The sequence below is a fragment of the Cimex lectularius genome, unplaced genomic scaffold (genome assembly GCF_000648675.2).
Source record: "Cimex lectularius strain Harlan isolate CLEC.00 unplaced genomic scaffold, Clec_2.1 scaffold11, whole genome shotgun sequence".
NCBI lineage: Eukaryota > Metazoa > Arthropoda > Insecta > Hemiptera > Cimicidae > Cimex > Cimex lectularius.
In genome coordinates this window covers 2,122,509-2,144,946 of record NW_019392673.1, presented here as the reverse complement: position 1 = coordinate 2,144,946, position 22,438 = coordinate 2,122,509, and the positions used below count along the sequence as shown (strand labels likewise).

Sequence of the window (22,438 nt, the reverse complement as noted above, 5' to 3'; positions counted from 1 at the left end):
GTCGGCTAGAAATAAAAACAACAACACGGCACTACCTTGTAATTGTTACATTTTAAATTTCATCGTTCGTAATTTACGCCTGAGGTAGCCGTTCTTCCCGTTTCATTATCAGCAATGTCTGAAGTTCTGAGAGGCATGAAATTCCAGTCACGGACTGCAAAGCGAGAAATCCCGGTGAAAAAAGCCGCTGACCGCGGTGTCTTCCTGTCAGAAGACAAGGTATTCAAAACACAAAAACATTTTCGTCTGACGTAGGATTCACATTAGTGCATATTAACGTGTGTGAATATTAACAAGCAGAATAAACATCTTTTTCCGGTTATTGTTATTGTGAGTAATAGTCGTGGCCGTTTACAATGTATCAGTGTTGTAAAGCTCACTTGATATTGATCAATGACAACATTCATGCTATTACCATAAACAAATAAATCATAGAAAAGTTCAAAGCTTAGTGGTAAATTTAGAATAGTTTATAAATTGAAAATGTATTTATTGATAGTAATGCTTATAAAAAAGTTTAGTCACGTTTATCTCTCGTATTTGAAAAATGCAAACAATCAGAATTGTGACTCAACCCAGTCTGCTGACTTTATTGATGTCCAGTTATTAGTACGTTTTGAGGTGGTCGGATTTATTTGGAAAAAGAGGTTTGAGTCATGGAAGGCCCATTTAGCGAATGACTCACGCTCCTCCTGTGCGCCTTTCGTAATGAAATCCCTCCTCCTTTTAATACACCTTATCACTACAAGTTAAGATATAGGCATTTTCGGTTGTTTTACGCGTTGATTATATTGTTTAATTGCGGTACTTGTTCTGTAATATTTACTCTTATTTATTACGAACAACCCATTTTAATAAAGACAATTCTGCCCGTACCACCGTACAAAGAATGAAAATGACTTAAGGCTTATCGCCTAAGAAGTATGAATTGTTGATCGTTTCCTGGTTGGGTGAAATAGCGATAGAACAGCACAAGATAAGGAAAGGTTTATTGTTTTTACGACAGGAAGAGTCTTCTTGTAGACGCATCCCCATATTTATTTGGAAAACGAGTTTTTGGTCATAGCCGTATTATTTCCGGGAGGGCGAGTCAACCTGTGGCTTCACTAATAAATATTAATTCGATTTGGATCATTAAAATTATATTAATTGCAATTTCAGATCTCGGGCCATAGTGCGAATCATTATGCCAGAGAAAAATATGCAATTATTGGACTGAAAACTCTGGAAAATTAGTTAGTAGAGCTCTTAGTAACAAAAAGCGAAATAACAACATCTAATACAATTGTAATCAATTTCATTTATTTAACATGATTGTCAAAACACATTGAGATGAATAGGTCTTAAGCCATATAAGTACATAATAAGACACCAGGACGATCATGGGCTACTATCAAGTTAAACATTAGCAAACATCCTTATTAAAAATCGGCAGTTTACAAAACACTATTTAATGAAGCACTACATTCGAAATTGCTAATATTTAATTATTTATAATCATTGATAAAGTATTTAGGTTTACACGGCAAAGCAAAAAAGTTATTTAGGTAATCTTATGATTCTTCCTTCTTGAAGGTGGGATAATAGGTCATCTCATGAGATGACCTATTATCCCACCTTCAAGAAGGAAGAATCATGAGATTAACTGTTGAGTTCAAAATATAAGAAAACATCGTTATTTAGGTATAATAGATAGTTACGTTAGGATTACGTTGAGGTTTATAGAAATGGGTACGTGTAAGCAGAACTTTGGATGGGTTTATACTTGGCACTAAACTTGACAAGTAGACCATACCCAATCCCCTGGTCCGCACATCCTTGCTATTCGGTCAGACTGCGGGCTATCTATCTACTTTTTCTCTCGTTCTTTCACGTTATTCCTTGCTCTGTTTATCCAATTATCAGCATCTACTTATTATCTATTTTTATATATTTATTCTCTCTCTTTCCCCCTCTCCCTTTACTCCAGTTTTCTGTCTTTTCTCTCACAGACCATTCTTTCGTTTGCACTCTTTCTCTGGTTGTATCTAATTTTCTCTTTTTTCTGTTTCATTTACTTTCTCTATCTATGAAGCTATAGATTATGTACTTACATGGCTATCTCTCTATCTATGGCGAGTATAGGCGGACGCACTCAGCGCAAGCCAATCTTTGAGGCCCTATATTCATTCTCTTTAGCTTTCAGATATTCTTTTAAGTTCTTATGTAAATCAAATTAAAGAATTGATGATTTGTAACACTTAACTATTTTATTTTATGATATTGTGTTTATGTTGTCGGAGTCTAGTCACTTCGTCATCTTGGACGAGTGGCAGTATGACGAAAACATCGAGAATAGAAGTACCAGGACGACCGGAGAGGATCGAACTACAATGTAATGTTCAAAATTAGCAAACGTCCTAATAAAATGTTGAAAAATTTACCACACATAAATAATCTGCGTAATTAAGTGTAAAAGCAATTTGGAGTTTTTTTGTTGGCAAATAAACGCAGTTAATTGGTGAAGATTTGTTTGGGAGGTCTGGTAGTTGCTGAACATTTGTCCACAGGTTGATCGTAGCTGGACCAAGACCCAGGAGACGATCAAACTGCCGACAAACGCAGTTAAACGCATACTGACCAAGAATTATAACTGTACATTTTGAATTTCAAGAGGATGGCTCTTCTATCATCGAAACGTCTTCTTTGAAGGTATATTTTGTGTTGTGTAAGTAAAAAATGAAAGTTAGACTACTTTTGCTTTTTTGCCCCAAAGGAGGAGGGGTCAGTATTGAGAAGAATTAAGTTTATAATAGTTTTTCCTTATGCGCAGCTTCGGAAAATCCAAATATACAGGGGGATATAGCGTAATTCGTAACAGGAATTCCCGGTAGGTCCTTGAGACAGCTGTTTCGTCGTCGTTGTTTGGAAGAGATAGAGAGGCAAGCGGCGCGGCGGCGGCCGTCGTCGTCGTAGTTGGTAGGGTGGGCAGGCAGGCGTTGGAAGGGATGATGGCCGTGAGGCGCCGCTGGGTGGGGAGGGCGAAAACGCCAGGATGGCGTGCCGCAACCAGTTGGTTCCAAAGCCTCTTGGGCCGAGCTGCTCGCCGGGGCTCACATCTTCTTCAAAAGTCAAAAGTGCGCAATTGTGTCAAGTGCAATACAGTGATCAAGTGTTTGTGCCTTTTAGTGGATTTGTGATTGATATTTTCCTATTCGGGATCCGACGCTCCGATCGATTGATACCCAAGCCGGATCCAGCGGAGAGAGCTAACATAATAGACTGAAGGTAATTGTGTTAATCCTTTTAAAACCAGATGAATGCCGTGGGAACGGAGTATGACTTCCTACTGTCCTTTATCCTCAGATGTTTGTCCTTTTTTGACCTTGCTGTTTCCTTGACGTCACTGCCTGCGACTCGATCTCGCTATAATTACATCATCACCTCAGTTTCTGCTGTGAAAATCACAAAAACACTTAATATCGGTCTTTCGTCCTGCGTTTATTCACACTTAACTCTGACGGTCGGCCCTAAAATGTACACAAAACTTAGGATTTCCACTACGTTCGATATCAGTTTAAGTTTATCTTCACCAAATGAAAGAACCCCCTGATTTAAATTTCAATGTTCTCGTTAACATGGAATTATGCTAAATAATGGTCGAAACTCAGGAAGTTCCAATGTTTTCCGAGGAGTTATTCTTTTTTGTTCCCCGAAACAATATCGTTTTAAGCGAGTGCGATTTGCGAACAAACGTGTTCGACAAATTGTCTCGTCCCAAATTTCTCAAATAAGAAGAAACGAACTTTTTCAAACAGTTCAGCAAATGGCACTTACAAAATATTCCAACAATACTATTTATTATTGATGTCCTCACATTTTTCAAGTTTGGAAAACATCTTTTCATAAATCTGTACAAATGCCGCTCTCTTCAGGTACTGTGTAATCCACAATATTTCTGTCCTAAATTCGTCTTTTCAGGTCAAAAAGTACGTTTCGAGAGGGAAAGTCGCTTATTCTTTTCTATCGAGATTATCCTCCCAATAACTTAGATATATTTTGTTCGGTTAAGATTTATTTTTCACCATTACCGGCAGTTGTTGGCAGTCAACAAGATTCTAGCCGAAAGCATAAGCTATAGTAAAATGTCCTGAAATTCTGGAAGAAATAATTATACTGGAACATAAGTGGAAAAATGGACGAATTAAACTCCATGGGATTCACATATACCTTAAAGAACAAAACTAACAGATGCCATGTAAAAGGGACAAATTCCAAGTTATGAAACTGAAAATTTAAATTTGTGATTCTTATGAATTCCTTAAAATTTAAGATAGCGTATTTGTATTTTAGAACATTAAAACAAAAAGGTCTCACTTGGTTCAGGTTTTGTACGGTTCATATTATTATCTCAAGTCGTCACCAAGACAAGAAATATAAAAATCGGCATACATTTAAATTTACACAGTATTCAAGTTACTAGTACTGGAAAACGTTTCAATTAATATATTTGTGCTTTTTAGACCAATTAACAATAAAATGTGGAGTACTCATTGTACAATAAAGAAAAAAGTAGAAGAACCGATGTTGCGTAAACACAACAATTAACAAAGACGTCTTAAGAAATATAATAAAATTTCATTTCTCTTTTTACATTTCAACGGGGTTTTCCATGAAAATTATTTCTGAGATAAGGTAATCGGTAGATGATAAAAGGCCATTTTTACATATCAGAAAAGTTTGTTTTTCAGAAAAAAATTGGCCACCATAATTCGGTGGATTAGGCCAAAAGAATTTTCTTGTGTTTTAAAATATATCAAGTCATGAAAGGTTTATTTCTTCGAAAAAAATAGGGATGTTGAAATGTATACTAATGAAAAAATTCATTTATCGTTTAACGAACTATACCTATGTCAGATGTGGTGTGGTACGCGTAAAATAATTTGTTGAAGATTTATTTAAGGAGACTATATTGTACTGTATAACCTGAAATGGCAATGAGGGACATTGCTGGAAACAACGGTTGCCCGTATTCTTCGATGTTGGCCTTCATCCAACCAAAAAAGATTTCACGGGGATCTCGTGCCTTGATCGGCCCTGACTGTCAGCCATTCAACGGATTTCCCTTACAAATTTGACCTGTACGAATTAATCATAAATAGCAACGTGTCTCCCGTTCTTTATCCCGAACGGGCATTATCTGTCGGTACAGAGTACACGGCGGTTATCTCTTCATTTGTCTGCCCAACAACTAAAATTGTGGGGTCTAATCCTGCAAATTGGGGTGACCCCCGAGGGCGGCTTTTTTTCGTGGTTATCGTTTTTCAATCGGCCCCGTTCCCCATGCGGGCGTGGGGTTTTGTATGACCGGCGCAAGGAAATCTTTTATATAACTGCAGGTCGGCGGAATGGAGAAGGGGCTTGCTTGGGTTTCGGCAGCTTTCCCCACGATCAGAGCATATTCCGTCTTTGTTGGCCCAAGTCACACGGTGAAATCTTGCGCAAGAACCAATTGAACGCGGATCGCTTAAGGATCCACCGTTGCGCAACGGGTGCCGTGCTATTTGGGATTGATATATCACTTCGTCAAACCGTTGTAAAAAGTACTTTAAAAAAAACTTAGTGTGTTGTGTAGGATCATGTAAAATGAAATGGGTAGCCAAATAAGCGTACAATATAAGTACTAACTTTATTTACAAATCGTGAGATGCGTTCTGGTGTGATGTAGATTTCATAAAAATATTTTCTTTGTCGTGCCAGCGTTTCGATCTTTATTGAGATTATCTTTAGGGCCCAAAGTGTTTGTCTTCTGGAGTGCCACGACACGCAAGAATGGCACAATTACACAGAAGACAAACACTGAGCCCTGAAGATGATCTAAATAAAGATCGAAACGTTGGCACGATAAAGAAAATATTTTTCTGAAACCTACATCACACCAGACTGCATCTCACGATTTCTAAATAAATATCGATTAACGGTCACTAATCACCACACATAAGTACTAACTATGACTCTTTAATTTATGATATATAACATCAGTTAGTGATTCAATGCTCAAACCTATAATCATAACACTTAATAGAAGGGACAAATCCTCGTCTCAAACTGATAAAATATTACCAGTAAAACACTGAGAAAATTGATTATAAATAAGAAACTATTTCCACAGCGATAACACATACATTTCTATTAACAGTCCTATCATAAAAGAAATTAAAACAAGAAAAACATCAATTTGCTCCTAAACAAAATAAAATAGTTTTAAAAGATAAAACTTATAAATTGTTATTTGGAAGTCGTGAGATGCGGTCTGATGTGACGTAGGTTTCAGAATTTTTTTTTTTAATCATGCCATCGTTTCGATCTTTATTGAGATAATCTTCAGGGCCTGGGATTTACAAACATTGTTTAAATTTAACAAATACATATAGGATGTGGGGAAAAAAATGAATTTATACAATGCAAAAAAAAATTTTTTTTTATATTCAAAGTATTTCTACTCACTCATAGTGTTTGTTTTCTGCGTATTCAATCAAAGTATTTCTACTCACTCATAGTGTTTGTTTTCTGCGTAATTGTGCCATTCTTGCGCGTCGTGTTGAGAGTGCCAGTGAGATATTGCTGTTTTATGTTTATGTACGTTGGATTTTGAAGGGGTGGGTAAGGAAGTCGGTGTAGAACGACATTTTTGTATAAGGAGTCCGCTTCTTTGAGGTGAAAAGAGCCGACGATGGGAAAAAATGTTGGTAATGGTTCGGCCAGATTATCCTTTCACGATTATATAGACGGGGATAATTAGGAAAAGGGAAGCTAAATTGTTGAAAAATTAGACTGTGTAAAAATGTTTGGTGTGTGGAATGTGATGAATGCTTTATATGTCATATTATATGTTTTGTGTGATGTGATTATATATGTATGTTATCGATATTGAATTTGATTAATGATATTGGCGTAGCTGCGACTGAATTACATGTGTCTGTTCTGTAATTGATGCTGTGTTTATCTCTGTTGATGTAAACCATTACTAAAAAGTTACGTTTATGTTTGTTTTGTTCTGTGTGTAATATTTTTGGATTGTTGAAGTCGAAATTGTGTTTGTGTTCAAAATGGTGGGTAGCGAGTGCTGTAGGATTTTGCTTGTGTTTTTTGCAATCATAGATATGTTGCTTAACTCTCTTATCCAGATATTGGCATGTAAGACCGATGTAAGTTGCCGGACAGTTAAACAATTGATTTTGAACATTACGTCAGATTAATTTGTTATTGGTGTGGGATCTTTAATTTGGGAAAAAAGTGTGTGAATTGTTTTATAGTTTTTGGATATTTTTTGAAATAACTGAATATTTAAAATTTTTGAGTTTTTTATTTTTTGAATTTTTGAAATATATAAAAAAAATTTGCATTGCACAAATTACCTTTTTTCCCACATGCTACATGTATTTGTTAAATTTTTTGTTAAATTTAAACAATGTTTGTAAATCCCAGGCCCTGAAGATGATCTCAATAAAGATCGAAACGTTGGCACGATAAAGAAGATGTTTTTCTGAAACCTAAGTCACATCAGACCGCATCTCACCATGTCCAAATAATCATAGACCAACGGTCACTAATCACCACACACTTATAAATTGTATGCCTCAGTTACGGATAAGATAACAGAGAAAACACCTCAGCCTATTAATTCATTGTTAAAACTCACTGAAACTTACGAAGTCGAGGTAGTCAGAAGACTGTGAAATTGCCAAAGAAGGAGAAAAAAAATGGAAAGACTACTTGATAACAGGTTTTGTTTTTAAAAGGCCAAAAAAGGTACCCAGCAGGAGGATAGCTGACTGAACCCAGACTGAAAGCTTATTGTTAGTTAGAATTTTGTGCACATTAATTTCGCTGTACTTGCTGACACTATACTCTTAATTTATTTTCTCGTTTATATTCCGTGTTGGCTTTAGGTTGTTATTATTTGTTGTTTTGAACTCAAACCCATTGTATCATTTTCTGTACTTCTGTGTATTTCGATCTTTTTGGCCCTACCTGTTTTAGCTTATATATTGCTGCCTGTTAACTAGGACGATGAAAATGTGTTGAGATGTTTTCAACAAGATGTTTCATGTTTAATTTTTATCTAAGCACCCTTTCCCCAGATTTTCGAAAATTGTGTGTTGAACGCCCTAGACCCTCCTAATAAGGTGATTGCGGGATCCTTTAAATAATCCCGTCGGAAGGAAAGAATCGTCTATTGTTCATTGGAACAATTTTTCCATCCTGCAATTCGGACAGTTTTGGAAAACGTTAGTTATTGCCATTGTTAATGTTTTTGTAAGTTTCTTACGAGAGAATTCCTTTTCATTCGTTCCTTCAACAATAAACGATTCGTCCGTGCATTTTACATGATCCATATTTTAATGTTAACATAATTGATGGTTTTATTTAAACGAAAGTTTGATATAGCGTTTCTAATTTCTAAATCTTATTAAAATTTGAAAACGTGACCTATCTGACTGGTGTGTGTATGTAGAAAAAAATATATACAAAACTTTTCTGTGCTTGATAAGCCAAAAATCAGCTAATTATTCTATGGGTTATTTCTTTGATCGGATTAATAAAAAAATTAAGTTGCATTTTTAAAAACTAAATACATATCATGTTTACCAAGTTGAAAGTGACAAAGGGGTTCAGTTTCATTGTGGTTGTGAAGAAGTCTGTTCTCTGAGTCAGAAGCTAGGGTGACAACCCATTCAAGGCGACTCTGCCAATCAAATCCCAACAAGCTAACGCCCTGATGGCCGCGCGTTAGTCATCATTATAATATTTGTTATCGTCGTTACACTTTGACGACAGTTCCTTTCCGTCAATTATTTATAAAATGCGGATCGTTTCCGCCGCCGCTTGTAAAATTAATTTAATGTCGGAAATGGCGAGGGAGTGCGCAATCTTCGATCGCATCATCCACTTCTGAACACTGCAAGGTTTCTTCCTACATTTCCAAAACCGAACTCGGAAGAGAGGCCGACGAGTCGTTTCCTTCCCATTCACCTTGGCATCAAAGGTCGCAGGGAGACGGCCATGGAGGAATATCGCTTTCTCATTTTACCGTCGGAAGGCCGTATTTGGAACGTGTCCTTTTCCGAACTGACAATAGTGCAGAGCTGATTAAACGCACTGAAATCACCCTTGGACTTTCTCCACGATCATTTAGGCGTGCACAAATCCAACATTCGTTCTAAATTCCATAAGGCAGCCATAATCCTCGATATATTAATACCATATACCGGTACCATATATTTATTTTTAATTTTGTTTTTGCAAATGAATTTGGTGCAATAGATAAATATCAATGCTCTAGTTTGGTTTTTATCAATGTTTGTCCAAATCTATTAAGCTGATGTCTGCGAGGTGATTTAAACTGTATCTGTTTGATAATTTTTCTAAATTTATTGAAGTAGGAAGTGGATTTTGGGCGAAATAACCATGCACGTTGTTTCCCCAGGTCGTCGAGAAAGGGCACTGGCCAGGGCAAGACGCACATCTCCCACCCTGCTTCAGTTTCCCAGTCCATCCAAAACAAGAGTGAACGAACTAGCGGTTCGATTAAATTTAGAACTCCCTTGGATGAGAAATTGCGATTTTTCTGTATTCAGCGTCTCAACCAAAAGAGATTGCGGACGTTCGTTCGTACTCGTAGCATGACTGGCGTTAATTCTTGCCACTCTCCTCATTTCGCAATCGTCGATTGTCGTTTGGCATTGAATCGTAAATGTTATTTCGGGAAAATAAATCTTTTTATTGCGTCATTTTTCTCTGGCCAAAGATGAGAATTTTCGTTTTAACGTACAGTAAACATCCACTACTACGCTCTCTACTTGTCACCCTATATTTATTTACGTAGAGTAAGAGTGATTCCTTGGCTGAATAGTGTTCATTTTAATTTTGTAAACATTAACTACATTGCGTCAGCAGTTTTAACATTTTCATTTTTTTCCATGATCCATCTCAATTTAATATTTTTAATATTGAAAATCACAACAGAACAATAGATGGACACCAGCATAAATGACCCTTGGCAGTAGAAGGAAAAATGTTGCAAATGATAATAATCTCGATGTGCATATGCTTTGTACAAATATTTGGTGCTTCAGCTGTGAATTTTGAGATCTTGTAGCGGACAGCCTAACCACTCATGAACTGCTCAAGAAAATTTACGATTTTATAACACAAATCTTACGCATCCACGTAATGCTTTGGATCTTTAAAACAGATATAATGCGTACCAATACGCGGGCTATTGTTATACGGCATATACATTTATAAGTTAATTTTGAAACACGCTGCCACTGTCAGTAGACGATTTCATGTTGTCGTCAACGTTATTAAATTTGTATGTTGTTCATAATTTTGTAGATATCTCTATCTGTAACTTAGCAGTTCTTTAACAATTTTGTTTCGCGTATTGTCTAAATGTTAATTCCATTTTCCCTACTTGAAATAATTAAACTGGCTAAATAATTAATTTGAGTAAAATGGCATCATTGTCGTAGTTATTTTTCTACTCGACGTCGTCATTTTGTGCATCCTACACATTTAAATTACTACCATTGAACGACATATTTTTCAAATAATGCCCCCCCCAGTCAGAACTGTTTTCATGTCAGCCTTCATTATTCTTCCGACATCACAGCAGTAATAGTCAACTATGATCCGCTAAGCCACACTCATGTTGAATTAATCTGAACTTGAGTCGTCAGTTTTTTCAATTTTCATCTTTTTGATTTAATTTAAATCGTCTCCTAGTTTAATCAGTAATGTTTACAATGACTGCCTTTCCTCATCTTTATTCACTGGAGGCCCAGTTAGTAAAAGGCGAAACGCTGTTCATCCACTTTTGGCCACAGGCGTTGCCTATTGCGAGGTTCCCAATATCATCAAAAGGGTGCTATTCCTTACAGAGTACTCATTTTCAATTAGTGATTTGGCAGCTTATCGCGTTTCACGGAAACTGCCAGATAAGCCTGATTGTCCAAGTGTGTGAATGTTTGGGGGGGGGGTTCAAGTGCTGCCCGACAGTTCGTCGACTCTCTGACAGCAAAAGATTTAAATTTGCAGTTTTCGGGGTGGGGACCTAATGATTTCAATGGCCTTTGTTTTATCTGGATGCTGTCCGATGTTCAGTTTGCTTAAGATAACTTAAGAATTCCACTCTTCAGGTGCAATACTTCAGTTTTATACTGATATGTATTTAATTAAAGTATTGCGAAAAAGGTGATTCGGGTCGATTATTTTCATGTAGATAAAGAAACTCGTAGTGGAAACAGTATAGAAAATAAATCGGGGGTTGCATCGTCGGGTGCGTGTGGTGAGCAAGCAGTCAGTCAGTCACACGTGGACGTGGAGTGCCGTCGGTACGGTAGACATAGTTTCAACCCCTGCTCGGGATCGTTGAACTCTGCGGAGGGGCTTTAGTTGCACTTCACGGGTGCCAACGTAACGCGTAGAATTCCCCTTCCCGCTGGCTGGGGCAGGCCTACTTAGGTGAACTGGTGCCAACACCCCCCGGCAAAATATCCCCGCCTTTTTACCAGAGCCAAGGTCACTTACATAGGGCTCCCCCCGTACACTACCGGAGCTGAAAACATCGCCATCGTCTGTCAACAACAGCTGACTGCCTCCCCCTGTCAGCCGCCCCCTTTAACCATTCATATCTCAACCATGTGGTGATCACTTTTTTTTTTTGTCATCTTTGATTATTGGCGTGGCATGACGGAAGAAACGTATAAACATGTAAATGTATATTTAATTAATTTATTAATAACTCTACATCGAGGTGTTGACACATGGAACGACCTGCCCAAAATTGCAGATCAGTAACTTGGATTTTTTAAAATACATTTATTTATTTTAAAACTGATCAAATGAGACCATCTATTAATTTTATAATGGCTAATTTAGTATTAACTAAATTTTAGTCCACTCATTAATGCCACAGGACTATCTAGTTGAAATTTGGAAAAGATTACATATTTTCTGGATGGTAAAGCAAATTCAGTTGTTACTGCCAAGCTTCGAACTATTTTAAGGTCGTCATCAGGGCAAAACAATCTTAAATATGTCTTCACCCTGACATAATTTAGTATTTAATAGATGATATCAAATTTCTTTGAAGAACCGACTCAGTTCTTCAAAGAACTGGCAAGTAGTCTGGTAAAAGTATATGCTTTTCGATCAAGACCAAACCGTGATTCAGATTATTCGTGAGTAAAAAAGTAGTCGATACATCTTACACTTAAAATGCCATATTGTACCTTTAAACTCCAATTTAAATGATAAAAATTAAATTTTAAATCTAGTAATTTCTTGATATGTTAGAACAATGAAATATATACAAAATATCAACCTCTTAACAATTGTAATAGTGGTGTTGCATCACAAAATTGCGATATAAGCATGATAAACAAAAGGAAATGGTAGAATTCATTTATCCTTTATATGTAGGTACATGTGCACATGTTAATAATTACAATTATAAGTAGAATTGTACTTATATTACTCAAACAAGTAAAAGCTTATACTCATTTTTTCCATAGACAGGTTTGGCCAAGTAAATGGGGAGTAAAATATCTTAATTAGTATTGTTATTTGTGTCTTAATGTATTCTAATTAAAATTTACTTTTAACTGTACAAAATATCGTGTTAGTTCGCACAGTTCCTATATGGTATATAAAAAAAATGTTTGTGAGATATCCTGGTCTGCCTATCGTCGTTTTTCTCGGGATGGTTAGGTTTCAAGAAATTAATATAATTCGATTATGTTCAAGTGGAAATATTTTTTATGTGATCATAAGTCCACCAGAAGGTATTTGTCTTAAGGATGAGTAGCTTTGCTAAACGCTCATTGAATTCCCTCTTGCTTTACAATTTTGTCTCTATTAGCATCATTAATCCTTACTCATGTGGAATTTTGTAAACAGAGCGGTCCGATGTTTTGGCTCTATAGCTCTGTTGTTGTTTATCTTCCCTTTAATGAACATGGCGTTGAGACAATTCTTGCAATATTCTCTAATTGTTTTTTAAAATGTTGCCTCGAATAAAGGATAAACTCAATGGGCATTATCTGCTGGGAAGAGGTCGAAAAATGAAGGGCATAGTGAGTTAGACGATTGCAATGGAACATTGTTCTGGGCGTCCCGGACAACTGCGCTGAACGACCAACTTGACAAAGCCGAGTGTGCTGCGACATTAGGAAGTGTGAAAAGCAAATTGCTCCTCCGACATTGTTGCGATTAAAATCTCACCAAAACCACTTGTTGAGAGTGCCCACGACTCGCAAGAATGGCACAATTACGCAAAAAACAAACACTGAGCCCTGAAGATGATCTCAATAAAGATCGAAACGTTGGCACGATAAAGAAAATGTTTTTCTGAAACCTACGTCACATCAGACCGCATCTCACGATTTCCAAATAATCATAGACTAACGGTCACTAATCACCACACATTTAATACAATAAATAAATAGACTTCACAGCAACCCCCTCAACATTGTAATTGTGTTTGTATTAATTTGACTTTTTTTAATTCCTTGCTATCTTACGTCCGTTTTTTCATATGATTTATGTTTGGTTTGTCAGTAAATGAAGGTTAATTTATTGTTTTGAATCATTATTGGTCTTATGTATTTGTGCGTTTGTAAAAGAGGAAGAACACAAAAAACAAGAGCTCTGCTTTATTTCAACAGGAAAGGCAACTTACTCCTGGTGTTTAAAACATAGACGTAGAAAGACCTTTTCCTATATAAGCAATTATAAAAATTAAAGTACATCGGCATTACATACAAGCCTGACGCATAGAATAATTCTTAGAGTTTCGTAGAAAAACAAATCTTTTAAAAAATATTTTTCTTCTATGGTGTTGTATTTTTGTATCACATCAGGTAATTTAATTAATAAGTTTTTTAAGCTTAAAGGTGGACTTTCGTTAATTATTATTTATAGGTTGAAAAGATAATATAGTGGAAATCGCTTGTCAGATTGAAGAGCTGAGTTGAGTCAGTAAGGAGAGTGAACACTTTGAGGGATGAAATGAAGGCCTAGCCGTGAGAGAAGAATGGAAACAGAGTAAGAAGGGTCTCCGGTTTACCTGCTCGATTCACTGTCTCCTCTTCTTTTACCTGGGTCCCCTTTCCTCGTGAATCGTCCTCTCCCCCCTGGATTCCATGCTGTTTCCACCGGACTGCAGCTGCTGACTGGCGTTTTCTTTGGTTCTCAGCTCTCCATCCCTAGGCGTCGCTCGTTTCGATGGTTTTATTGGACGCTTTATTCAATTAAGTTACATGGGCAAGTTCATAATTTTGAAAGATAAAATCTTTTAGCTTTAGGTTGCTAGGAGAAAGGTTGCAATGGAAGGAGGGATATTCTTCAACTTACTCTTATGTAGTTGTTCAAGGCTGTTGCTATGCGGATTTCTGAAGTTCATAATAGGTTTTAATTGCCTAAATCGACCGATAAAAAGTTACCAATAGATTGATTTTTAATCGCTTCTACAACGTTCATCTGGGATGTCCGTTAATTACGTTTAGAAAGTTTGTATAAATGTCTGTCTTAGTTAATAGGTTACACGTGTCTACATTATGAAGTAATGTCGGGTCTATTTCGCTGATTTTTATTCACTGCTCTGTGCTTTTACAAATTGCACCTTTTAATTAAGGCGATAAAAATTGGCTCCTCCAACTGTCGGCTAGAAATTCTAGACCATTTATCAACTACCCCTAGGACTGAAATATTCTTGAACATTTGTTATGTTTTTTATCTCATGCTGGCTTTGTGTATTAAGATAAGGGACTTTGTGTATTATAAAGGGCTTAAATTATGCTGGTTTCATTATTGCACTATAAAATATAAAAAAAAATATATGTCGGAAGAGGACAAATCTTAAAGAACAAACGCATCTTTATTATTATCAAGTGGGTGGTTGTTAATTGGCTAGTTGTATCCTTTCTTTTTCGTTTCCTGTCTGTTGTTCTGCGGCCTGACTGAGGCATACTGGCTGATGGTTGTCTCCCCACCATCCAACAGTGTATCGATCTGGGCCCGGTAGGAGCTGTCCCTCAGAGAAGCCGCTATAATTTCTAAATTTAGCCTTCCTTAATAATTAAAAATTTCAAGGTCCACCCACTTGCAAGTACCTTCTTTGCACTGAAGGCCTCACATATGCAGACCGCTGTACTTAGAAGAGGGGACGGGACGGGGCTTTTATCTCGCAAACAGCGTCTCTCTCATCAACACGACATGGCCTTTCTGATTACTCGTAGTTATGTTTTGGTCAATTCTCAATGAATTGTTTGTTGGATTACTCCGGTATTTCACTAACGCCTTGGGACTTTATCAGTACATTTTTTAAAACCTCTGAATGTTTGTATCGAACTGGAGTTTTTCAATCAGTGAGGAGGAGCCATGGTACCAAATACAAATTAAAAATCCGTAAATTAATGGCTAACAATATCATTAAACCCAATAATATTATTGAGCAATCGAGCAAACTAAAATAACTATTCTATAAAAATAAAATTGATTGTTGCATTTTATGGAAATCAAAACCCAAAAACCACTCTATGTTTGTCGATTGGTAGAATGTTAATTGAAATTCTTGTATTGGGTTGTCCGGAAAATAATGCAGGATTTTGGTATTAAACAAAAAAAAAGAAACTAGTTACTTTAAAGCAATGTTCTTTAATCAAAATAATTTCCCAATACATTTCTCCCAACGTGTTGGTAACTTATTAATTCCGTCTGAGTAGAATTCAGAATTTTTAGAATTGATAAAGTCAATAAATGCATTTTCCAGTTCCGTTTGATTTTTGAATATTATGTGTTCTAAGTAGTGGTCCAGGTGTCTAAAAAAATGGTAGTCAGTAGGCGAGAGGTCCGGAGAGTAGGGTGGGTGAGGCAAAGTTTCATAGCCAAGCTCCAATAATTTTTGTGACGTTACACGTGACACATGTGGTCGAGCGTTGTCATGCAACAAAATGGGCCCTTTCCGATTGACCAAAGAGGGCTTCATTACTGCCAATTTCTGATGCATGGTATTAATTTGGTTACAGTATGATTCAGCATTGATGGTTTCGCCAGGATTTAAGAAGCTGTAGTGTATTAAACCAAATGAAGCCCACCATACCGTAACCATTACCTTTTTTTGATGAGTTGGGGGCTTTGGAAAATGTATTGGAGCTTCTCCTTTGTCGAGCCACTGTCCAGAACGTCTAGTGTTATCGTAGAGAATCCACTTTTCGTCACATGTAACAATTCTGGCCAGAAATGGGTCATTTTTGTTTCGACAAAGAAGTGATGCACAAACATCAAAGCGCTGATTTTTTTGGCGATCGTTTAATGAGTGTGGAACCCAATTTTCGAGTTTTTTCACTTTTCCAATCGCCTTGAGGTGGTCAGCGACGGTCGTTTTACTGACTTTGAGTTGCTCTGCACCCACCACTGATCGCAGAACATCATCATTAAGAGAGGAAGGCCTTCCACGACCTTCTTCATCTTCAAGGCTGAAATCTCCCTCCCGAAATTTTTTAAACCACCTTTGCACAGTGCACTCATTAACACAACCCTCGCCCCAGACTTGGTTAATGTTTCTAGCCGTTTGGGCTCCGCTTCGGCCGAGTTTAAACTCGTAAAAGAAAATCGTACGAAATTCTCGCTTTGACATTATAAGGATGACTGAATTATTTCCAAGTAGCGGAATGCTACAGAGGTAAACAAACAATATCATTTGGAAGAGGATTAATAAGTGTTGACATTCATACAAATGAGTAATCCTGTAAACGTAAACAGAATATTTTATATAGATTTTTTTTAATGAAAACTTAAAATCCTGCATTATTTTCCGGACAACCCAATAATAATTTTAATTCACCTCTATAATTCTACATTGTACACGAAAACTTAAATATTGCTAATAAAAACTATTTAGAAGTGATGAAATCGTAAAATTATAATACCGATGATAGTAAGTAGCATTGTGTGTGTGTGTATGTGTGTGTGTACACACACACACACACACACACACACACACACACACACACACACACACACACACACACACACACACACACTTGATTATCGCAAAGACGATTTTATTTAAAGTTGGGCTGAAATTTTTATCGCTTTTGCTGATTCCGAACTGCCAAAACTATTTTTACTTAAGATTTGGCAATTCAAATGTTCAAATAAGTTAAACAACATTAATAATGTTTATTTTTGGCATTTTAATTTATTCTTTCTTCTTCTATTCTTTACGTTTACGTTACGATTTATTGATGGTCTAAATTTATTTAATGTTATAAATCCATATATGTATGTATTTAGTAGTCATAATTTACGGTATCAATTATTTCAATTAATTATACTTTTTTATCTCAGGTTGAGATGAAAAACTAGTTCACGAGCTGGATTATGACGATGGCTCAAATGGTTAGAGCAGTGGGGCGCAGAAGGTCGTGAGTTCGAATCCCGCTCGTGACACTAACTTGTTCATCTCAATAAGGCTTTAGATAAAAAGTATAATTGATTAAAATAATTAATAGGTCAATTATGGCTATTAAATACATATATTTATACAATAACAATAATAGAAGTATTACTTCGCCAACAGCTCTCCGAGGCCACTTCAAAAGTCTCCGAGAATCGAATCTTGCTTACATATCTTACATGTAAGATGTACATTTCCAACTAATATTTTGAAAAATTAATTGACAGCTAACTTCTAGCCTTTTGCTAAGTTTGACATGTAAAATTATGATCAAATTATCCGTCCAGTATGCTCTCGTTTTATGATATTTTGACATTCAACGCGCCATCCGTCACATTCGCCAATCCCAATGTTATCGGTTTATTGACAACAAAATCAAAAACTCAGTTTGACTCAGCGAAATCCGTTGCAAATCGGTTACAAAACTATACTGTGTTCGTAATACAAGGCTGATTTTCAATTGACCCATTTAATTTACTATCAAAATCCTAAATAGCCATTGTTAACCAAATATGATCGGTATATTTCAATTTTGCAACAGTTTTTGTTAACAATAATTTTTGAAACTTAAACAGAAATCTTTTGCTCGCTTTTCGCGTAGCGGCGGGTACGTTTTGTCATATTCTGTTGATTACATATCTCGTTTAGGCATCTTGAGAATACCAGACGTGGTTTTTTTTTTTTTTTAATGAAGGTTAGAATTAAAATCCCATATTGAGTCCAGAATTATTTAAATATTGGAAGAATAGTCGTTTCTATGTGTTTTTTGTTATATTTACAAATGTTTGTAACAAAACAAAAATTTGCTTTATCAGATTAAAAGGATACACGAAAACTGGTATATCTTTTAAATTTAAATTCCATCTGACAAAAATGCGATATGATTAAAAACTGGGTTAAGGGCATTGCGATAAACAATTTTGCGATTTGATCCAAATGGAAATATTTATGTTTTGTCAATGTCGAAATCGTACTGAAAGTATCGGGAAGGGTATAAGAAATGAATTGTCGTTCCTCCCGGTGATGTGACTTCGAGCTTACAAGGACATAGGGATTATTTGCATTGTCTATTAATCGCGCCACCTTTTTAGATACTCGATGGCCCAGAAGTCCCAACCGGTCTGACTTTCGCCCAACCTTCGTCGTCAGTCAGCTTTTAATCATCCCCGCCCTGCATTAATTAAAAAGTGGGTAATGAGATAATATGTAGCCGCGAGAAGAAATCTTATTAAAACATCACGGAGAATCAAGAGCACAGGTCCGGTTAGAGTTGGAAAGCGACTCGTTCAACGCGTTCCCACTTTCCAAAACAACGCTGTTTGGCAAGTCCCGTTTTCCGGAACCCGACTGCACAACATAGCTCAGCACTTCAAATGATTTTATTTCGAGTGGTTTACATTTCCTACACTTAGCGATGGAAACAAAATGTATTATGCATTGCCATGCAGTGTTCGCAGGCGCTTGACTATCCCTAGATAGTCTGCTATGTAATATAACTTTCATTCAACACTGCTGCTGGAACAGTTCAACTACATCGATATAGTTAAGTACGGAGTTAAGTTTTCAAGTCAGACAGCCATAATTAAAAACATTATTTTGGGAATATGTCTAATCAACTGATTTACAGCTGAACATGACAAAACTTTCAAATAATGTTTAACAAAAATTGAACAAATTTACACGTACCACTCTTTACCCAAACACCAGTTGTGAAATAAGGAGACTATAGGTCGATGTAATCATCTCTTCGGTAGGCCTGTACTGCTCTGTTCAAATGATCGGACAGTACTAAAAATCAATATTCAACCGACGTTTATTTATTGGCCAGTTAACATATATATATATATATATATATATATAATNATATATTAGTTGATGTTAGACACTTGATTGTGAGTTTGTCTCTTTTTAGTAGGCTATTCCATTGCTATAGTTAAAACTTCTGGTTCATCACTTCATACTTCAGTACATTTTACAATGTACACATATACTTTTGTACAACAATGTGTAGAAAAGCCAAATAGATTTGATTGGGTTTGTTGTTTGACAATTTTAAAGTTTTTGAACGAGTGTTTTGTCTGAAATGTGATGTCTTTTGCTCGCTGACCCCCACCTATGTTTGTTTAAAAACTTGGATAAAGTTCCGACTTGGTATAATTTCTCCTTGCATATTTATTAACATTATTTTTATTCAGATTAATCTGTTTCCGTCCTTGTCTGCATGGCTTCTCATGGGAGTAAAAGAACCGAAGGGGTAGTAAACAAGAGAGCCATCTCCTAGGCGACAGACGTACAATCAATACCAGGGAGTCTGGCGGGATTGTGCACGGCGAACACCCGTTACAACGTCCTGTGTATGGCACACTTCCGTGCCCTTCGGCCGGTGCATTCTCTTCCCCTGTGGCAGATCCGCATCGGGGGACCGTTAAGATCTCGTTATGACCACCACCAGTGGTCGAAACTGTGGGACAAAAGCGCCCGAGACGGTCACAGTTTCCACAGCCCTGGCCGACTGAAAGGTCCTTCCTGCAGTTTTTGTAATAGTCATTCTGAGCCTCACTCACACACAAATACACGCAAAAATATTGCATTTCGTATTATTTGAAACCATTCACAATAAAAAAAATTTAAATGAGTTTGCCTGTATTCCTTTCCTGATGCATTGAAACGCGAACTCACCACGTACATAACTTAGGTTTCCAACAGAGATTTTAAATTTTTTAAAATCCAGGGGGCCCTAGAAACAGTTTTTTAATTTAAATAAATCAGGTCACAATATGGATTCAAAACTTTAGCAAGTATCTTTCTTCGTCAGTCCTTGCCGGCACTGATGCACATGGAGTAAGGCTGCTATCTCGCTCGCTGGAAATTCCAAAGCGCTAAGGTTTGCTGTCTTTATTCTTTCCAAACGCACTTGACAATAGTTTATTTACTTTTAAGCTAAATAATAAAACTTGAAAAACCAGATGTCTGAGTAAATAGGTTATGAAGACTCCTTTATTTCAAAAACGTTACTTTTTGAAATAACTTGCCCTCAGTCTAAACAAACTTAACATATTTTACTTTATTTCTAAAAATGGTATAGCTTTTTTCTTTTTGAGTTTTTATAAGTTATCAACGCGTTATAATTCACGTGATTTGAACTTTTACCGTTGGCCAAAGCAATCAGGTGATTTATTCATTTTCCAATTGTATGTAAAACAATTTAAATTTTTTGTTGGAGTAGTGAGGATACATTTTTAAGTGTATATTTAAAAAACATTTAAACTAAAGTGGACCTTCCTTTGAAAATGCTTTTACTGTTACAGTAATTATTTTCCATGTTTAATTTCGGTTTAGGTCCATTTAGGTAGATTTATTGAAGCAAAAAAATTCTCCATAGTAAATAGTAAAATTCAGTTTAAAAAAAGATTATCTGTGGTCCCTTCGAAAATTTGCTTGAAAATCCCTTTCTGTTTGTGTCGAAATTGTTTGAGAAAAAGAAAATTTACTTTTATTTAGGAAGACATACTGAAAAAATGTCCAGGAACGTTTATTTAAAGGAAACGCTAATATCCAGGGTTGTTTTATTATAGTAAGATTCGATTAATATAACGGTATTATATTTGGTTATATCGACAAATTTTTAGTTTCCCGAAGACCAGTTATTATTTTTTTGAAAATAACTACTAAAAAGTGGGGTTATTGCTGCATTTGGAGTATAATGTAACCCATCTCCTTCAGCATTGATACAATTATTGTTGATTTTACTTTGTCCCAGTACTTTTTCACGCAATTAATATTTATATTGCATTAGTCATTTTGTAATAAATTTCCATGGTACCTCGTAAAAAAGGTTCCAGAGTCTTAAGAGAGGAGACGTCACATTTTTACTTTCTCTGCGTGAAGCAATCCTGGTTTTGGGGAGGCTCTTGCACAATGGGCAGATTCGTTCCGGCCTAGTTGCCCCAACCATGGACGAGAGTAAGACCGGGTCCACCTCTCGTTGAGTTACCGTTCTCACTTTTTCCTTTTTTCTTTCTTCACATCCTTTCCCCTCTACAGACCGGCCGAAATTGAATTTGAACGAAATTTCTGTTACCGCATTAAGAGAACCGCCAAGACGGATGGCGGATGTACAGCGGTTCTCTGTAATCAGATTACAATTGAATTGCTTACAATTGGCCTCCTCCTTGACTTCTCTCTCTTCGACACGTTGCTCCTATTTCTTTTGATTAATTTATTGTCAAGGCGACACGCATTAAGCGACGATATGCCCTCCACCATTTATCAGGTAGGCATTTGCTCCGTTCATTCTTGTCCTTTGCGAAAAATGCCGACTCAAGGTTTCCATCGACTATCAATTTTTTCTCCATAGAAATTAACAATAGCCGTATAAAAATATATTAAACTTTCTTCCACAAGATGTTGAGCAGTCGACTTCAATAAGTCTGGTGTACAAAAACTCTTGAGAAATAATGTAAATTTCGGTATCCTTATCCATTTTACTCTTTTTCCCTATCCCTACATAAAGGACATTTTTTAAAACCATTTAATTGATTATGAAGTTGGAACCCCTTCATCTCTTTTGTTTTGTAAGGGCTTCATTTTTTCTGTTGGACCGATTTGGTTCGTTTTTCGGGACTTGTGTTATGTTTTACTCTCGTTTCATCCATTTGGCTTACAAGAATTTTCATCATTGTCAGGGTGTCGTCTTGTGCTGGATAAGGTGACGCAACCCGCATGCTGCAATCCCCCTCTTCTCTTCCCTTTCTCTTTCTAGGACACGAGAGGGAGAGAATTCCGTCCTTTCGTGACCCTGGTTTTCTTTCTTCCTCTCCGACGAGGTATTCGGGTCAGTGTGTCGACCACTGCAAGAACCCTGCTGTTTCCCAGAAATTGTGTTTTAAAAACCAAGATTTTCTTCCGATTCGCTCTCGCAACTGGCAGGGG

General features: G+C 36.5%; 1 protein-coding gene across 15 annotated transcripts in view; it reads left to right on the top strand.

Annotated features, from left to right (window-relative positions):
- LOC106668314 (AN1-type zinc finger protein 6) overlaps positions 1 to 22,438 on the top strand; it is a 52,612-nt gene that overhangs the window by 20,376 nt on the left and 9,798 nt on the right. The window contains exon 1 of one of the 15 annotated variants that reach the window (XM_024225404.1): positions 3,040 to 3,267. The exons of 9 other annotated variants lie outside the window; for them this stretch is intronic. The gene's annotated coding sequence lies outside the window, so the exon portion shown is untranslated. Of the gene's footprint in view, positions 1 to 3,039; positions 3,268 to 20,259; positions 20,391 to 20,655; positions 20,676 to 22,438 lie in introns of those variants that run through there. 5 more of the 15 variants (XM_024225394.1, XM_014396944.2, XM_024225398.1 and 2 more) reach the window with 5 other exon arrangements.